Genomic DNA, 20,164 nt, shown 5'->3' on the forward strand with positions numbered 1-20,164 from the left:
CTAAGTGTTAAACATACAATGGTAAATAACACAGACACGGGCTCCATCTCATGAAGCTTACATTCTAGTGGGGAAAGAAAAAAACATCAGAACATAAGCAAGTAAAAGAGAATTTGCTATAATTTGATATTTTTAATTGTGTGCAGCTCTTTCTATTCTCCCTCCTCTTTCCCTTCCCTTTCCTTCCTTTCTGTCCCTGAACACGTCAGTCCTAAAGCCATTAGGTAAGTCAGAGGACAGTAGGCATCCATGTCCGGGGAGGTGGGCGGGGGGTACTTGGTAGCTCAGAATGGGGTATCAGGCCCCAGCAGGGTGAGGAAGGTGGCCATGCAGAGGAGAGACCCAGCTCAGGTGTGGCCTGAGTAGGTGGGCAGGCCGTCCTCGCAGGACAGGGGGCAGAAGTGATAATGGGAGATTGGTTGACAACAGGGGGATTGATGAAGGAAGCAAGCATACTGAGGATACGAAGAGTAAGGTTTCTTGCTATCAGAGAAGAGAGCTGCAGATATGAAAATAGAGAGTACTGTGGTATTAGATTAAAATTAGAAATATTGGTGTGACCTCGTGGTTTTCAATACAGAGTATATATACACATATATGTGTATGTACATACATACATATATCCTCTAGCTGGCACTCAGCTCTTGGCTTCTAAATAACATTCTCTCTGGCTTATTTAATATAATAAACCAGGGCTCTTTGAAAAAAATGGCTGATTTCATGACCAGAACAGGGAAAATACTAGATTAACTTGGAAAATTTTTTGTGCCAGAAAGCAAGGAGATATTCAAGAATGATGAGGATATGTCAATAGACTAGCTCATAGAGCTAGCTTATAGTGGCCCACATTGGCCAAATGTGAGATAATTTGAGCATCAAAATAAATTATTATAGTGATACATTATAACTCATTAGATAAATAGAAAACCATGAGTTCACACTGGTATAAAAATAATAAATTAATAAACAGAAATTTTGATGAGGTATAGAATATTTACATAGTTTCAAAGTGTCTCCCCGACAAAATGCTCACTAATTACAAAGGCAACACCACAGGGAGACACTACCTTAATCAAATGATCGATGTGAAGATTGTCAATAATGGGACAAATTGAAATTATATACTACCTAATGGGTCACAATGAGACAAACACAGCATCATATCTATGATATTTCTGGCAAAGATGCGTAATCTGAATCTAATCATGAGGAAGCATCATACAAAAACAAATTGATGGACATTCTATAAAATAACTCCAAACTTTGGGGCCAGCCCGGTGGCGCAGTGGTTAAGTGCAGACGTTCCGCTTCAGCAGCCTGGGGTTCACCGGTTCGGATCCCGGGTGCAGACACGGCACCACTTGACAAGCCATGCTGTGGTAGGCGTCCCACAAAAAAAAAAAGTAGAGGAAGATGGGCACGGATGCTAGCTCAGGGCCAGTCTTCCTCAGCAAAAAGAGGAGGATTGGCAGCAGATGTTAGCTCAGGGCTAATCTCCCTCAAAAAAAATTAAATAAGTAAAATAACTTCAAACTTTGAAAGTCTCAAGGTAATGAAAGTCAAAGAAAAACTGAGGAACTGCTCTAGAGTGACAGAGACAAAAGAGAGACGACAAATAAAGGCAGTGCTTGATTCTGAATGAAATCCTTTTGCTAGTTAGGAAATTATTGGAACATCTGGCCAAACTTGGATGGATTCTGAGGACTAGATAGTAGTAATGGATCGGTGTTAATTTCCTGATTGTGATGGCTGTATGAGGTTATCTAAGGGAACATCCTTGTTGGTAGGAAAAATACAATGAAATATTAAGGGATGATGGAACATCAGGCTGGCAACTTACTCTCAGATGGTTCTGGGGGGAAAGATCTTTGTACTGAACCTGCAACTTTTCTCCTAGTTTGAAACTGTTTAAAGGAAAGCATTTGCAAATGGTGGGACTATAATTATCAGTAACGTCTTACTTGCAGTACGGCTTGCATCTCAGCTGGGCACACCAGTTTGTCATGATGTTGTGGTTGAGAGCATTTGAGAGCTGCGGATCCAAGATGAAAATGAATCATTGTTACAGCTGTCAGTCAGCACTCTAGCCCCAGGCTCAGGATCAGGCTCAGACCCACACCCATCTTGGCCTTGTCCTTACAGGCTACAGGGACCCATGATGAGTACTTTCCGATTCGGACCACCATCCACTAAAAACCAATTGAGCAATTCCTTTCTTCCAAGATTTCCCATCATCCCCCTGGAAAACACAAACAGAAGGTGTGATCTAGACTAGACAAGCACTAAGGTGTCGTCCAGCTCTAAAATTATTTGCTTTCGATATGATTTTTTTCTAGCTTATTGCTGAGCACGTCATGCCCATGTCACTTCTGAACTTATAGTAAGACATTCCTAATGGTGGATAGCAAATGGTAGAGACAGGTGCCCAATGAAGGCCTAGGAAATTACGTGAGATGGAAAAGCAACAAAGCCAATTCCTCTGTACAGCCCCTCTTTTTTTCTTGCCAAGAGCAGTAAATGGTTAGTAACTGCTAACTAATCTTAAGTTATTTTTGAATCCTAATTTGGACAGCAAAAAAATAATAGTATCTAGAATGAATCATCAGAGCAAGGGCATCAGGGGAAACCTGTTTTTCAAAATAGAATAAGCCCAGGTATATGTTTCAAAGTATAAAGTTATCAAATATATATTATCACAGAATAGATACTCCAGAGTCTTCTATCATGGGTTATGTATTTTAATCAGCAAAATTTAGATCCCTTCAGGGGCTCTAAGTTTGTGCTGTTCTGTTCTTACATTTTCTCATATGCCTTGTATTTGGTTTAAAGCAGGATCAAGCAGAATTCATAACTGCTTGACTGTATTGGTGTTATTAATCAGGGGAAAAGACCACTGAGCATTTCCGGTAAGGCAACTTTTGTTAGGAAGTTGGAAAATGCTTTAATTGCTTTCACCGCCAGGTGGCAGTGTTAGAGTATCAGAAATTTTACTTACTACTACTGTCATGCCTCACTTAACATCGGGGCTACTTTCTGAGAAATGCATCATTAGGCGATTTCACCACTGTGCAAACATCAGAGAGTGTACTTACACAAACCTAGATGAAATAGCCTACTACACACCTAAGCTATATGGCATAGCCCATTGCTTCTAGGCTACAAACCTATATAACGTTACTCTCCGAATACTGTAGGTAATTGTAATACAATGGGATTTGTGTATCTAAACATATATAAACATAGAAAAGGTACATTAAAAATACAGTATAAAGGAGAAAAAAATGGTCCACCTGTATAGGGCACTTACCATGAATGGAGCTTGCAGGACTGGCAGGTGCTCTGGGTGAGTCAGTGAGTGAGGGGTGAGTGAATATGAAGAACCAGGACATTACTGTAGACTTTACAAACACCGCAGCCTTAAGCTACACTAAATTTTTAAAAAGATATGCTTCTTTCCTCAATAATAAACTAAGCTTAACTTAATGTAACCTTTTTACCTTATAAACTTTCTAATTTTTTAACTTTCAGTTTTGTAATAACACTTAGCTTAAAACACAAACACATTGCATAGCTATACAAAAAATATTTTCTTCCTTTTTATCCTTATTCTATAAGCTTTTTTCTATTTAAAAAAATTTTTTTTTTTACTTTTTAAACTTTTTTGTTAAAAGCTACAACACAAACACACACATTAGCATAGGTCTGTCCAGAGTCAGGATCATCAATATCACTGTCTTCCAACTCCACATCTTGTCCCACTGGAAGGTCCTCAGGGACAATAACACACATGGAGCAGCTATCTCCTGTGACAACGGTGTCCTCTTCTGGAATACGTCCTGAAGGACCTGCCTGAGGCTCTTCTTGAGGAGGTGTCACTCTTTTCAGAAAAATGACTATCACGGTTTGTTTGGTTTGTGTCCTTTTTTCGTCATAGATTTGCCTGTAAGCAGATAATGCACCATGAACATTCCTTTCTAGTAACGAAAACCTTTCAGTGTTGGAATCCATGTTTTCAAACTTTTTCAGGAGCTTGTTGAGCTCTGCAAAAGCTTCTGCTAAACCCTTCACTGCGAATTTTCTTGAGGGTTCTTCTCCTTTTTCTTCTCCTGAAGTTTCCTCTTGTCTTGCCTCTTCTTCAGCTATGCGTTCCTGTTCCAGTTCCAACAATTCCTGGTTAGTCAATACCTCAGGAACCAGCTCTACTTGCTCCCTAATGTCATCCTCATCCACACCCACGTTAAAGTTGTTCACCATCTCAACCACAGCCTTGTTAATTTTCGCAACCTCCTCATCCTTGGCAAATCCTCTGAAGTCACGGACGAACCTCTTAAGTGTCTTCTTCCAGATGCCATTCATATACTCCTTGGTGACATCACCCCAAGCCCAAGCAAGGTCCTCGATGCAGTCATAGATGTTGTAATCCTTCCAGAATTGCATCGGTGTCTTCCTCAGTTGCAGCAAGAGCCTGGGCAAAGGTCCTCCTCAGGCAGTAGGCCTTAAAAGCTGCTATAGCTCCTTGATCCACTGTTTTGATCCGCAGTGTTTGTTCACTTTTGGATCAAAGAGGTGGTGTTTGGAGGGAGAAGCACTGTTTGACATTGGGATGAAGATCACCAATAAAAGAAGGAGGTCGGGGAGCATTACCAACAATAAGCAACATCTTTAAATGTATGTTATTCTCCAAACAGTACTTCGCCATTTTGCTGGCATAGCAATTCAGGAGGGCATCCTGGAAATGGAGCTGGGTCATCCATGACTTCTTTTTACTCCTGTAGTACACTGGCAGTGTGTGCTTACTGATATGCTTGAAGGCCCTGGGGTTCTCACTATGCCAGGTCACAAAAGGTTTCAACTTGTAGCCTGCAACATTGCCCCTGTCCTTAAGAGCCTTAGAACCTGGCATTGACTTGGCCTCCTTGTGGATGAAAGTCCTTTCACCTTATAGATGAAAGTCCATTTCCAGAACATGGAGGTTTCATCCACGTGGGATGTTTGCTCTGGAAAGTAATTTTCCTCCACAATCAACTTATCTAGGGTTTTCACAAATTCTTCAGCTTCCTTCACCTCAGCACTTGCAGACTCACCACTCACTTTCACATTATGTCATGAATAATGATTTTTCAATCACTTAAACCACCCAGAGCTAGCAGTAATTCAACATCGTGGTCAGGTCCAGCCTTTTCTTTCAGCACTGTGAACAAACTTTTTGCTTGGATCACGATTGTCACAGTGCTGAGAGGAATATGCTTCTATGTCTGGTCTTCAAACCAGGTCATTAGAAAGGTTCTCCATGTCTGATATAGGCCTTTCTGGAATTTTTGTTCATCTCATTACCTTCAATCCTTTAGCAGCTTTCACCACTTTGTTCTTGTTCTTTAAGATCATAGCTATGGTAGAATGTGACATATCTGACTGGTGAGCAATAACCATCACTGGTTTTCCACTTTCATAGTTCTTAATCAATTTTAATTTTGTTTCCCAGTCAATCATTTGATGTGGCCTCATACGGGCAACATTAGCAGTGGATTTTGCATGTTTCGGGGCCATGATGAACAAAACAGCATGAGATTAGATCAACCACAAGAGAAGATGATGAAATCAAGAGCCATGGTATACATGAGATGTATGAGGCTGCTGCCGGTGTAACACAGTAGACTGTTTTACAACACACTGGTTTTTTCATAAGTAGAAAGAGTGCACTCTAAAATAACAATAAAAAGTACAGTATAGTAAATACAAAAACCAGTAACATAGTCGTTTATTATCATTATTTAGTATTATGTACTCTACATAATTGTATGTGCTATACTTTTATATGACTCTCAGCGCAGTAGGTTTATTTACACTGGCATCACTACAAACACATGAGTAATATATTGTGCTACAATGTTATGATAGCTACAATGTCACCAGGCAATAGGAATTTTTGAGCTCCATTATAATATTATGGGACCACTATTGTATATGTCTTCTGTCATTGACTGAACATTGTTATGCAGTGCACGACTGTGATGTTCATTAGTTTATGGCAAGAAACTTCCTGCAACTATAAGGGAAGGGGAAGTAAAAATGATATGAGGAGAAATAAGACAGTACAATGAAGTAGTCAAAATCCCGGGTTCTGGAATCAGTGTCCAGGTTCTAAATCCTGTTCCTGCCATTTACTGGCTGTACAATCTTGGACAAACTAACAAATTATTTAAGCCTCAGTTTCCTCATCTCTAAAATTAGGGTAACATTACCTACATAAAAGTGTTGTTGTGAGAATAAAATCACAAAATATATGCAAAGCATTGGCACATGTTATGTGTTGACCTGGATCCCACAAAATTCGTATGTTGAAGCCCTAACTCCCAGTACCTCAGAATGTGACCTTATTTGGAGATACAGTCATTGAAGATGTAATTATTAACATTGTAGAGGAATAGAATTTGTCACCCCAAAATATGTCTCTTTGGCATAAGGATTATTTTAGACAAGTTATTTTTAAGAAACACTGGACATGGGAGACACTCTGAAAACCAAGGAGAAGTTACCCCTTGTAAAATTTATAATGAAAATCTCCTTTTGTAAGGGTGTCTCTCTCGCTGTACCAGGAAGAGGTAGATGTCTCAGTCTCTAGAAATTCTTATCAATGGTGAAGGCAATGACTTAAAACTGGCTAACAATCTTACTCTTGTTTACTGTGCTTTTCTGGGTAAGCTTTCATAACTGACTCCCCCTACCCACAACATATCCTTTTGTCTTTGCCTGGAGATGGTATTTAAGGTAGTGGCTTCAGCCATTCTGGCAAGTTACTCAGTTTTCCTGGGTCCCACCCATGCATACAGGAAGTATACATGTTGCTAAACTTCTGTTCATTTTTCTCCTGTTAATCTGTCTCAGGTCAATTTAATTCTTAGACCAATCAGGATCTTTAAAGCAGAGGAGAAACTTTTCCTCCCTGACAGTTCACGTAGTTGGCAGGATCAAATTTGCTGGCTGGAACTCTGCTCCCCCACCAAGTCTGCTGCAACTGAGAGATTCTGGAACAGGTGACAAAAGCCAGCAGAAGGTAAGATTTCTTACCATGTCAGTCTCCCAAAATCTTTGTCTGTGGGGTTCAGTGGAAGTGAGAGTAGTGAGAGAACTTTTTCTCTCTTTCTAAATTTAGATTAGTAGGACAAAATATTTGTGGAACTTATTCCTTGGGCATAGTTACTCTGGTTATTTGGTGGGGTAATCTTCGTTTTATTGATCCTTTTCCTCCCAGAGATGGTCACTACTTTTCTTTGTCTCTGTCTGTTGTGTTATTTGCCCTTTCATCCTGTTCTGTGTCCTGAGAGCTTGGCTTCATGACAAGTGAGAACACGCTCTGGTCTCCGCCATCCAGAATGTGCACTAAGCAAGGTGTACCTTTGTGGCCAGTTAGATAGACCGGGGTTCTGAGACACAAAATCACAAGCAGCACTCTCTTCTTCCAGCTGTGCCAGCTCTCAGGGGAGTTTGTCATAAGGGATCTCAGTCCATAAGAGGCCTTTGTCATCTCAACTTCATTGCTTCATTAGTGCCTGAAAAGCCCCATTCCAGTAGCTGGTGTCACAGATTAGTACGTTTGTGACTGGAGGTGTCTCGCATTTATGCAGGAGACCAGGGACACCACTTTCGCTATACCATTCTTACCACCTGTGGCAACAAAGATCTTTTATTTCCTTAAGACTGTCCTCTGGAATAAACTTTTTGGATCTTGCGAGGACGTCATCCTTGGCACTCTCTTGTGGGACACCCCTTGCATCCTTGGGTAAGTCATAAAAAGGCTTATTGGTTTGAGTCACTATTGAAATTAAAAGATCCTACTTATCACTGGCCAGGTGATGGACCTTTTACATTGGAAAAACTTCTAAATTGAAAAATTTCATAGAGAGTTCACAGTCTAAATAATTGTCCTGAAGTTCTAGAATATAGAAATCTTTTGATTTCCATCTTAGTTGGCAATCTCCCTGAAATGAAGAAGCAAGTTTAGTTGGATGGACAGGTCAGCCTCTTAATATTCAGGCTACAACTCAATTCTTTGAGAAATTGAAAACAACTATCTTTGTCTTGCAAATCTCTACAAAAGCAAAAATGTGGCTCTAGAAACAATTCAAAAGCTCCCCTATCTTCACCAATCCCCAAACCTCTCCTGTTCATCTCAAAATGCTTATAGACATTATAAAAGATCAGTACATTGGAAACAGAATTGTCTGTATTTACTGGAAAAAATTAAATAGAAATTACCCTAGACCTCTGATAATAGGCAAATATGCCCCAAAAACTCCACCTTGGAAAAAATTTGGATATTCTCTGTGCCTTTGTTATGTAGATTTTCTACCCCCATTTTCTCTAGGACCTAAAACCCATTCTTTGAAATGCATACCTTAGAGAGAAATTTCTCATCAGAAGGAACTTCAAAGAAGGTATGTGGAAATTAGGCAAACAAAAAAAATAAGGATATTTTAGGTGAACTTTTTAACAATGATTGTTTCATGATATGTCTACTTAAATAAGTTTCCCAAGTCTTTTTAGTAACTTGAAACCTTAAAGTTTTGCTAAGTTAAATTAAATGATAGAAATTTATTGAATATCTAGATCATTTCCAAATAAGATAAAACAATGAAACATTAATTACTAAACATAGATCTATTTACTGTTGGCTTTTTATTGCAGAGAAACTAAAGATGTTTGGGTCTGTCAGTAAACATGTCTGTGCCATATTTAAAAATGTACTAAGGAAGCATATGTCTCTAGAAACTATGAGATGTATTCACAAATTTGACAATCTAAAGAATACTAGTGTGGCAGACAGTTCACAATTGCTTACTTCTTAGTTTTTACTGGAAATTGAGGTTTCTGAGGGTTGAAAATTCTAGTTAATATTTAGTTAAAACTACTAGAAATAATACGAGAAATAGCTCTATATAAGAAAAGTAGGGTGTGTTTTTAGGTAAAAAAGAGGTATGAGAAATGAAGATACGTATTTGTTAAGGAAAAAGAAAGTATATTGTCCCAAAGTAAAAACTGGTTATGAGAAGGAGGAAAGGACAAAATCTAGATGTAAAAAAGAAAGTTGTAGAAGGTTTATGGAGAAGGAATCTTTGGAAAGAAATTTTACTCATAATCAGGACTAGCTAAGATTGGAATGAATGAATTTTAATGTTAAAAGTAAGTTGGTGCAAAATTAGAATTTGGTTTTCTCTCTGTTAAAGAAGAAAGTGTTCTTGGACTATTGGTCTACTCTTGATAAGATATTGTAAAAGGCTTTTCTTTACCTTTTAAAATAATCTACCTAGAAAACTAAGAATTCTTGTTTTGTCAAAATAATTTTCTGTCTTCAAAAGCTAAGTCTTTTATAGTAAAAGAGCTAAGGTTTATTTACAACTATTTAACTTTCCGTATTTTCCTTTAACATCTTCAATTGTCACTTTAGTTACATGGATTACTAAGCATTGTTTCTCAGTGACCTATGATCCTATCTGACCAAGTGTTTTAAAACCCCTTTGATTTTTTTATTTGAATTCATAATAGTTTACATCACTGTGAAATTTCAGTTGTACATTATTTCTTGTCTGTCATGACATAGGTGTTCCCTTCCACCCCCTGTGCCCAGACCCTACCCCCTTCCCCCTGGTAACCACTGAACTATTTTCTTTGTCCATGTGCTTATAAAACCCCTCTGATATTTTTGACAACGTTTTCAAATAAAATTCTAGATGAAGTCTTTTTTACCTCAACTAACTTTGAAATGCTCCAGAGGGCCTCTGGAACATTTCAAAAGATTTGTTCCCTCTCCTTATAAAAAGGGAATTGTTAAACTAATTAGGCTTATTTGATATGCTAAAATCATGTGGGAAGCATTGTAAAATAAACAATGATAAACCTTCTTAGGTTACATTGCATGGGTGAATGCTATTAATAAAAATGTTCTGGAAGTTTATAAAAGTTCTAAAATTCTGATATGTCCTGGTATAAGATTATCAGCCATAATTCTAGTTATTATCTTAGGTGTTGTGTGTCACAGAAATAATAAAATTTCCTTACTGCATTATAATAAACTCCCATCTAACCTTTAACCATGGGCATTTTTAAGCCTTTGTCATTTACAAAGAGTTATTGTTTTACTCTGACACTTCTGCAAATATGTTTAATCTTCAGAGTGATTCATGAAAAGGATTCTGACACTTCTGATAAACTTTCGACCACACCACTGACGTGGGTAAGAATTTGCAGAACTCTAACAGAGAAACTGATGGCTTCATACAACTGCTAACAAAAGACCAAGATCAACAAGAATTAATCACGTTGGACTAACTAAACTAATGAAGGTTATTATACTTTTTACAACTTCTGTTTGAAATATTACTGGTTCTTTAATTTTTTGTTTTCCTGATATGAGGAAACCTTTCCTCTATAGCTAATTATGACTTACACAAATTTGATAAATTATACTTTTGTAAGCAGAATTGAAACATTTGTCTTTTTCTCCCTACCTGACCCCTCCAGAATTCAGAAACTCTCAGTTAATATTCTTATATTTTCATGGCAATATAGTTATTTGCATAAGTTAAATAAGGATCTGTTCTCCTTGTAACAAGACACAATTGGAAACTGGTTGTATTATCAAGGCTTTGACTGGAATGTCATATTTGAGAGAGACATGCACAGACTTGGATATAACCAAACAGCTTTAAGGAACTAAGATTGATTATATGGAGCCAATAAAATCCCCTTGGAAGAACAGTCGATATCTTGCTTACAGGTTCCCAACAGCCTAACCAGGTGAGTAAGGAAAGTCACTTTTCTGGTATGCCTAGGAACTCCAAGATATTTTGGGGACCTGAAGAAGCGAGGAATTCACCCAAATTTATAGGTATTGCAGGCAAAGTTTGATGGCATGTCCTTGGCTTGGCTTTCCTGGCTTTGAGAGGTCTTTAAAAGTTTAACCTGAGATTCCTTATCAAAAGTTGCAGCAAAGTAGATTTAAAAGATTCTGTATGGTTAACCACTATTCTTACTGCACTTGTATAAATAAGCAGGCCAAGTTTAATGAGACTAGACTTATTCTGAAAACAAATTAGTCTTAATGTGGCTATCTTTGGTAGAAATGAGGGTGATTTTTAGAGAGAAAAATTATGTTTCAGTAATACACTTGCAGATATCAGATTCTAGTGCTATACATTGTCCTTTTTTTTTTTTTAACCTGCAAACTGGACTGGATCCTGAATTTTTCTAGTCACAAACCTCCAAAGTAACATTTCCAATTTTCTCCCTTTCTTTTGACTTGGAATCATTAAGAAATAAAGTTGCCTTTTTCCCCAGAGCCCTGCAAACTGAAGATGAATGACTTGATATATTAACTTCAGAGAAATCACCATAACAGCTCATATTTAAACAATCTTCTTCACGCCTGTTGCTATGTAGGCCACTCAGAAAGTTTATCTGAATATTGGACAACATCATCAGAAACACTTCAAACTGCAAAGAGATGCTTCAAGACAGACGTCTAAAAGTCTTGACTGGCTGCCCTCTGGGCTCAGAAACTGGTTTATAGTCTGCTCCAATCATTAACCTTTGTGGGTTTTTTGGTTTGTTTCCATAGAAATGCCTCTTATTAAATATCTGATTTCTCACGCAATACAGGCCTAACTCTGGGAACCCAGCAACATCACCGTTTCCTGAAATGAGACACAACTGTCTAACTGAACTGACCTATTCACCGGACTGAGTGACTGGTTCGATGAGATGGATGAAACTATCAAATTAGCTTTTGGATTGTGAAACTTCTTGGGGAAGTTTCAAAGGCAGGACTCTAGGGGGACAGAATTTGCCACCCCAAAATATGTCTCTTTGGTGCAAGGATTATTTTAGACTGATTATTTTTAAGAAACAGCAGAAATGGGAGAAGCTCTGAAAACTAAGTAGAAGTTATCCTTTGTAAAATTTGTAAGGAAAATCTCCATTTGTAAGGGTGTCTCCCTCGCTGTACCAGGAAGAGAGAAATGACTCAATCTCTAGAAACACTTATCAATGGAGATGGCAATGACTTAAATCTGTATAACAACTTTACCGTTGTTTACTGTGTTTTTCTGTGTAACCTCCCATAACTGACTCTCCCTACCCCCAACATATCCTTTTGTCTTTAGCCGAGGATGGCATTTAAGGTAATGGTTTTGGCCATTTTGGTGAGTTACTCAGTTTTCCTGGATCTCTCCCACTTATATAGGAGGTATACATGTCACTAAATTTCTGTTAGTTCTTCTTCTATTAGTGTGTTTCATATCAATTTAATTCTTAGACCAGAAGAACTTAAAAGGGTAGAGGAGAAGTTCTTCCTCTCCAACAACAAAAATGAAGTTACTCAGGTGAACCCTAGTCCAATATGACTGATGTCTCTACAAAAAGAAGAAAATTAGAATGTAGAGACATGCACACAGAGAAAATATCTTGTGAGGATGATGGCAGAGATTGAGGTGATGCTTCTGTAAGCCAACGATGCCAAAGATAGCTAGCAAACCACCAGAAAGTACACAAGAGGCCTGAACCAGATTCTTCTTCACAGTCCTCAGAAGGAATCAACCCTGCCAACAACTCAATCTCAGACTTCTAGCCTCTAGAACTGTAAGACAATACACTTCTGTCGTTTAGGCCATCCAGTGTGTAGGACTTTGTTACAGCAGCCCTGAGAAACGTACAGCATGTGATAAGTACTAGTTAATATTAGCTGTTATTAGTCCTGTACACTTTTAATCTAATTGTACTGAGGCAACAAGACTGTTTCTACTGTAAATTAAAGTGCATTTTCTAGCTATCATGGATTTACATCCCCTGTCTCCCCAAAATCATGACATTCTGTGGAGCAACACAGGGCAAACTTCCCAACAGAGGGAGGAGGATTTCAATGAAATACAGGAGGCTACCTGCCAACGATGAGAATTATGAAGTCTTCATTCCCTGACGAGGTTCACAGTTCACACAAGAGACCACAAGACCCCTGAGAGGTGAAGCCAGGTACCTGTGGGGTACTAGAAATATTCAATAAGATTACCTTTTGACCTTGTTATGAAAAGAAGTTAATCTTATCAATTTACTGTTTTCCTGTTTAACCTGAGGGGTAACTCAAGGGTCTCAAGGATCTATGAGTTTGTTTTACACAAGAAAGAGAATGCCTTCAAGGGTCACTAGATAACCAGCCCCCAGAGCTGCGTTTGATACCCAGAAGTAAGATTGCTCAGCGGCATAAGGGGAGTGAAAGAAACAAAGATTACCCCTTTGTTTCTCTGAAACTCTTGCCACACTCCTTAGCTCTATAAAACCCCTTCTTTTCTTCTCTTGTTAAAGCAGATTTGAGAGAACCCATGCTCCCACCTTCTTGTCTTGGCCAATCAAAATAGATCTTTCTCCATCTCCAAGCACCGATGTCTCAGTGTTCGGCTGGTTTACTGTGCATTAGGCACACGAATTTGAGATTAAGAGGTTCAGTAACATGGGGCTGGCCCCATGGCCGAGTGGTTAAGTTTGCGTGCTCCACTGCAGGTGGCCCAGTGTTTCGTTGGTTCAAATCCTGGGCACAGACATGGCACTGCTCATCAAACCACACTGAGGCAGCGTCCCACACGCCACAACTAGAAGGACCCACAAGAAAGAATATACAACTATGTACCAGGAGGTTGGGGAGAAAAAGGAAAAAATAAAATCTTTAAAAAAAAAAAAAAGAGGTTCAGTAACAGAGGAGGTAAAATTTGGAGCTCCGTGATCAACCACATGCTGTAACGGTGTTAGCTCTTATTACCAGAGGGGCCTTCTGCTGGTTGGAAGACTGGATTTAATAACCTGTAACATCTTTATCCCAGTGCTTGAATTTCAGCCATTTTCCTTTTACCCTATAGAAGCTAGGAAAGGAAAGAAGGCAAAGAACTTTGGTGGTAGTTTGTTTCTTTTTCTTTGTTAGTGTCTAGAATCTCTAATAGCTCATTTTATTAAAGACTGAGGTCAGTTAGGTAGGATTAAGGCTAAGGAACTGCTCCTAAAACCCACACCCTATGCCACATACATCCTGACCATTTCATCCCCAGCCCTCCTCCACAAGGCAATGAATAAAAGAGTCTTGAATAAATTTAGCTAGAATAGGAAGCACTACAAGTTACCATACTTGGCAGACAATTCACCCCAAATCATCCCTTCCTGGGGCTCAAAGAAGAGACCCGGCCCCATTGGGTGGGCTGGAGGGCTGACAGCAGTTAGGGGGATTTGAGACTGCCTCTTTTGTCTGTATGATAAAGAATGCAGGAGGGAATACTACCTTAGAGGCTGGTCCAAAATGCCCCACACCCAGGTCATTGCCACAACTTGCCTCCAGGGAAGACACCACCAAGTAAGATTGGAATTTTAACTAAAAGGAATTACAGATGTGGGGACCTTGTTTGGTTGCTGATACAAACAAACCAACCAGAAAAGACACATTGAGACAACTGGAAAAATTTGAACATAGACTGAGAATTAGATAAAATTAAAGATTTATCCTTTTTTATTTTATTTTAAAGATTTCAATTTTTTTCCTTTTTCTCCCCAAAGTCCCCCAGTACATAGTTGTATATTCTTTGTTGTGGATCCCTCTAGTTGTGGCATGTGGGACGCTGCCTCAGCGTGGTTTGATGAGCAGTGCCATGTCCGCGCCCAGGAGTCAAACCAACGAAACACTGGGCCACCTGCAGCAGAGTGCGCAAACTTAACCACTTGGCCACGGGGCCAGCCCCTTTTATTTTTATTTTTATTAGAAGTGATAATGGCACAGTGGTTTTGTAAAAGATAAAAGGCCTTATTGGGGCTGTTCCCTTGGCCTAGTGGATAAGTTTGATGCTCTCTGCTTCGGCAGCCCAGATTCAGTTTACCACTGTGGACCTACACCACTCATTGGTGGCCATGCTGTGGCAGCAACCCACATACAAAATAGAGGAAGACTGGCACAGATGTTAGCTCAGGATGAATCTTCCTCGGCAAGAAAATAAAAGGCATTATTGGCTAAAGAGATATACAGTAAAATGACCTGATTTCTGGGATTTGTTTTAAAATATGCTAGCAAGAAAAAAAGGTAGAGGGGATGAATGAAAACAAGATTAGTGAGCCACTGATAATTTCTTATATTGAATGAGAGACTCACTGGAGGAACCTCAGTGAAGGTTCATTATATTATTCTCTCTATTTTTAGGTATGGCTGAAAGTTTCCATTAAAAAAATTTAAAAAATAAAAAGAATGGGAAGGGGGAAAAGAACCACAGGTCTCCAGTCCTAATGAGCAAAGAAGTTCTTTGGAAGGTAAGGGAGAGAGGCTTAGAAACCTCACTGAGTTTGTCCTTACAGGAAATAATAATAATAAAGTGACATGGAGAGAACACTAGAACTAGTTTAACAAATACTTAGCTAATATCTACTCTTTACCAAAGCCTGGGATATAATAAAGAAGAAAGAATATTAACTCACTGAGCAGCCCCTCTGTGAAAATTGCTTTTATGAACATCTCCTTATTTAGTCCTCTCAATAATACCGTTCAGGAAGCAAGATATTATTTTTATGAATCCCCATGTTGATTATTCATCATTTGACATGTCTCACCCCCACCCCTGCCCAGATCCATTTTCTACCATCTTCTGCTGTGCTCTGCAAGCTGACCACTCCAGATTGCATCACCCAACTCCCTTGCCAGGAGGTTTCCCATACCATATGGATAATGGGAAGCTGCAGTGGGTCATCTGTGGGCAGGAGAGGGGAAAGGTCATGGTATTTCTTCCCCACTCCCTTCCTGCTTTGGTGTCTTATCTATAGCAGTAGTTGCGTCCTCTGAAATTAAAGGTCCACCGCTTGGCCCCTCCTGCAGCTCTCACTGTGAGCCAGTAACTACTCCTTCTCCTTGTGCCCTCACAAGGAGGTAAATTCTGCTTCCTATCAAGGCCCTTATTGATACAATTCCAAAGGCTACAGTCAAGGGTTTTAAGAGGAACATCACATGATCAGATTTGTACTTTAGAAAGCTTATCATGGCCACAGTGTGGAGAAGAAATTGGAGGAAGAAAAAACCAGGGGAGAATATGGCCACTTAAGAGATTATGTCAGTATAAAGGCAAGAGATTATGGAGAGAGCAGGGATTAAAGGAAGTAGATAGATTCAAGGGACATTAAGGAAGCAGAATTAATAAGACTTGGAAATCAAATGGACATATAAAAATAAGAAATGACAATCATCATCTGGATGGCCAGCACAAAAAAGAGAAAAGATGGTGAAAAAAAATCACAGAAAAAAATACGGTGATCAGTGTGTAACATCCAATACTACTTAAGAGATAAGGCCCTCAAATTTAACCAATATTCCCAGTGGTAGCTCCATCCATATTGCGGAGATGCATGCATCAGCAATCACAGACTGGGAATCTCTGAATCACACAACTAACCCCCAATTCTGATGCTAAGATTACAAAGCACTTTTGGGAGGGAGGTGTGAGGCAGATTGGCCATGAGCCAACATCTACTGCCAATCCTCCCCTTTTTGCTTGAGGAAGATTTTCCCTGAGCTAACATCCATGCCGATCTTCCTCCATGTTGTATGTGGGACACCTTCATAGCACGGCTTGATGAGCAGCGTGTAGGTCCAGTACAGCATCGGAATTCATGAACCCTGGGCTGCCAAAATGGAGCGTGTGAACTTAACCACTATGCCACTAGGCTGGCCCCACAAAGCAATCTTAGTAAGCGTAAATAAGCTTCTCACTTAGGTCTACTGAAGGAGAGAGAAACATTCCGGTCTACATGATATTTATTTCATTACAGATTATCAAATTCTACTCTGTTCTATGTATAAGACCACCTGATTGATTCCTGTGTCTATCTCCAGAGTGAGTCCAATCTACTCTGAGATCCTGGAAGGATCAGGTTTCTAGATCTGCAAGTAAATGACACCGACTCTTTTCCATCCCAGGACTCCTACATGTGTTTGCTGTATCCTCTCCTTAAAAGAACTTCTATCCCACTCCACTTTGACTGACTAACTCTAACTTGTCCTTTATGACTCCAGCTTTAAGGTTATTTTCTCCAGAAATACTTGCCTAATCTCTGTATTTATCCGTCTTAATTACATGGAGCGGCATAAAGTCAGGAACTTTGTATGCTCACTTCTACATCTCAAGCACCTAGCGCAATGCCTGGCCCATAACTTGTCTTCCTTATTGGCCTGGAAGCACCCTGAGATCACAATATTTATCAAAATCATTTTTATATCTTTCCAGAGTGCCAAGAACAATGCCTTGTACACGGTAGATCACTAAATACTTGTTAAATATATAAACGACATAAAAATGCAAAAAGTGTGTTCTTTCTCGCTATACTTCAAGGGAAAATATAATAAATTATCATGATACCGGAGCCAAATGAATCCAAAGGAACCTCCAGGAAACAAAAATGTGCAAATGTGCCAAGAGGTTTTACAGAGTAAGCCCATATGGGATTTTAAAAAACAACACAAGTGCTGTAGAACTTTATTGTGAATTGGATCTGCCAATATCAATAGTGAAGAAGCCAGTCTTGAAGCCAAATGCCAGCATTTGTTTCCCGAACACTGATTAAAACAAATATTTTTTCAGTTGCCATAGCTTTTGGATCTATTTTTGACGTACACATTGAATGAAGCAAATAAGATGGAAACCCTGGCTCCCTTCATTGCTGTTTGACATTAAGGAACCTAACCTCACTAGTGAGGCCAGAAAATACCACTTCACAACCACAAAAGATCATTTTCCTTGGTTCTAGGCAGCCAACTCCAGTACAATCTTTGTGATGGTTTGTCATTTCTACTAAATAGCATGCGCCTTAAAATGAAATACAGCCTCAAAGTAACCTTCCAGTTTGGAAACTAGTTAAAATTAGACTAAGCCCTCTGTCGTTGCATAAAAGCACCAACAATATCTCTTTGATACTGTGTGTAGCCTCTATATATTGTTATGAATTAGTATTATGGAAATTTAACAATATGTACAAAATTAGAAGAGTAAAAGGATCTGAAGTATCTTTCACCCTGCTTTAACAATTACCAATTGTGAAAGAACTCAGACACAAACCATCAAGAAAAGAATTTTTACTTTCACTATTTTGTAAGGGAGACCATACTTCAGAACAATCAAGCTCTCCAAACAAAGAACACAGCAGGTATTTCAAGAAAAAAATGAGAAGTTGCCCAGATTACAGTTTGTTCCTCATATGATTATTATATTACAAGGGTTGTCGTCAATCTGTAGACATCAATATACTGCAAAAATCAGGAATAAAGTTGTTTGCAGTACGTTGTTAGCAGCTTACAAGAAGGGCACAGGTCTTCATTTAGAGGCTAATATTAGAGTGTTTCTGGTTTTTTTAGTTTATTTAAGAATGTCAAGGAGCCGGCCCCGTGGCCGAGTGGTTAAGTTCGCACGCTCTGCTTCAGCAGCCCAGGGTTTCGCTGGTTCAGATCCTGGGAATGGACATGGCACGGCTCATCAGGCCATACTGAGGTGGTGCCCCATGTGCCACAACCAGAAGGACCCACAACAAAAAATATACAACTATGTACTGGGGGGCTTTGAGGGGGAAAAGCAGGGGAAAAAAACCAGAAGATTGGCAACAGTTGTTAGCTCAGGTGCCAATCTTTAAAAAAAAAAAAAAAAAAGAATGTCAAGTGTTTAGGGTTTTTTGTGACTGTGGTTTTGTTTTAGTTTGGTTTTTTGTGACCATGATATATGATGTGCTAAGTCAAAATGGCAGCAGGGCAAGTACCATTACTGCTTGCTTTGCCCTGCATTCTGGCCAGGTCCTGCCCCTTAAGCATAGACTTGACCATACAGGTTTGTTCAGCAATTTTCTGATTCATATCATTAACTTGTTGACTTTTTTCTATTTTGCCAGTTTAATTTACATGGGAGCCACCAGTGGAGTTGATTAATATGTGAAGATTTCCTTATTGTATGATTTTTTAAAAACTAAGTCCATACGATACTAATGCTTGGAGAATTAACTTCTGCTTAGAGGCTTCATAAAGCCCCTAGTTGTACTTTGATCACATCAGTGTTACAGAAGTATTTGAATTGCTATTATCCACTTGTCCTTTCTTTCTTTTGTGTGTGGGTGTGTGTGTATGTGTGTGAGGAAGATTGGCCCTGAGCTAACATCTGTTGCCAATCTTCCTCTTTTTTGCTCGAGGAAGACTATTGCTGAGCTAACATCTGTGCCAATCTTCCTTTTTTTACGTAGGATGCTGCCACAGTGTGGCTTGACGAGCGGTGCTAGGGCAACGCCCAGGATCCAAACCTGCAAACATGAGGCTGCCAAAGCACAGCACACAAACTTAACCACTATGCCACCAGGCAGGCCCCTTCATTTGTCTGTTCTAAGTCTAGGAACAAAAGGCATCCATTTTCCCTCTACCAAGGTTTTCCTGTAGTAGCTATATAACTGGGGTGTCCTTCCTTCTCTGAGATCCCCAAGCCTGCCAACACTCCTGGTTGTCAGGAAGTAGCATTCTTTATTAACTATAAAAGCTAAGATTTCTCTAGCCTTAGGGTAGGGGAGGAATTTGTAGGCATCATTTCCACATATGAAGTGCAGTCCTTGTATCTTAATAGTGAGTTTATCATACCTAATTAAATAAGATTTGTTTTTGTATGTGACATTTCTGGCATGGTCTCTCTTACAAAATTTTTATCAATCATATCTCAATAGGAAAAAGACAGATTTGTTTTGAACCCATGTAAATAATGACAAGGCCATGAAAAAGTAAAGGGAAGCAACAAACTGCACTTTGTATAACAATTACCATTGTTCTGTGTAATTTTACAGATAAAGCCAATCAATGTGACACTATTTTCCTCAGAATCATTTTTCTTAGTGATCATTTCACAGTATATACAAATATCAAATCATTATGTTGTACATCTGAAACTAATAAAATATGTCAATTATATCTCATTTTTAAAAATAAAATAAAATGTTTAAAGTCAAAAAACGAATCATTTTTCTTAGATTTTCCTCTTGATTTATTAGCTTATAATCTATTTTCTAAGATATTTTTATAGATTTGTTTTCAGAATTCTAAGACATCAGTTGCAATAAGACACCGTATAAAGAGTGTTCTGTC

This window comes from Equus caballus, chromosome 7 (genome assembly GCF_041296265.1).
Source record: "Equus caballus isolate H_3958 breed thoroughbred chromosome 7, TB-T2T, whole genome shotgun sequence".
Lineage (NCBI taxonomy): Eukaryota > Metazoa > Chordata > Mammalia > Perissodactyla > Equidae > Equus > Equus caballus.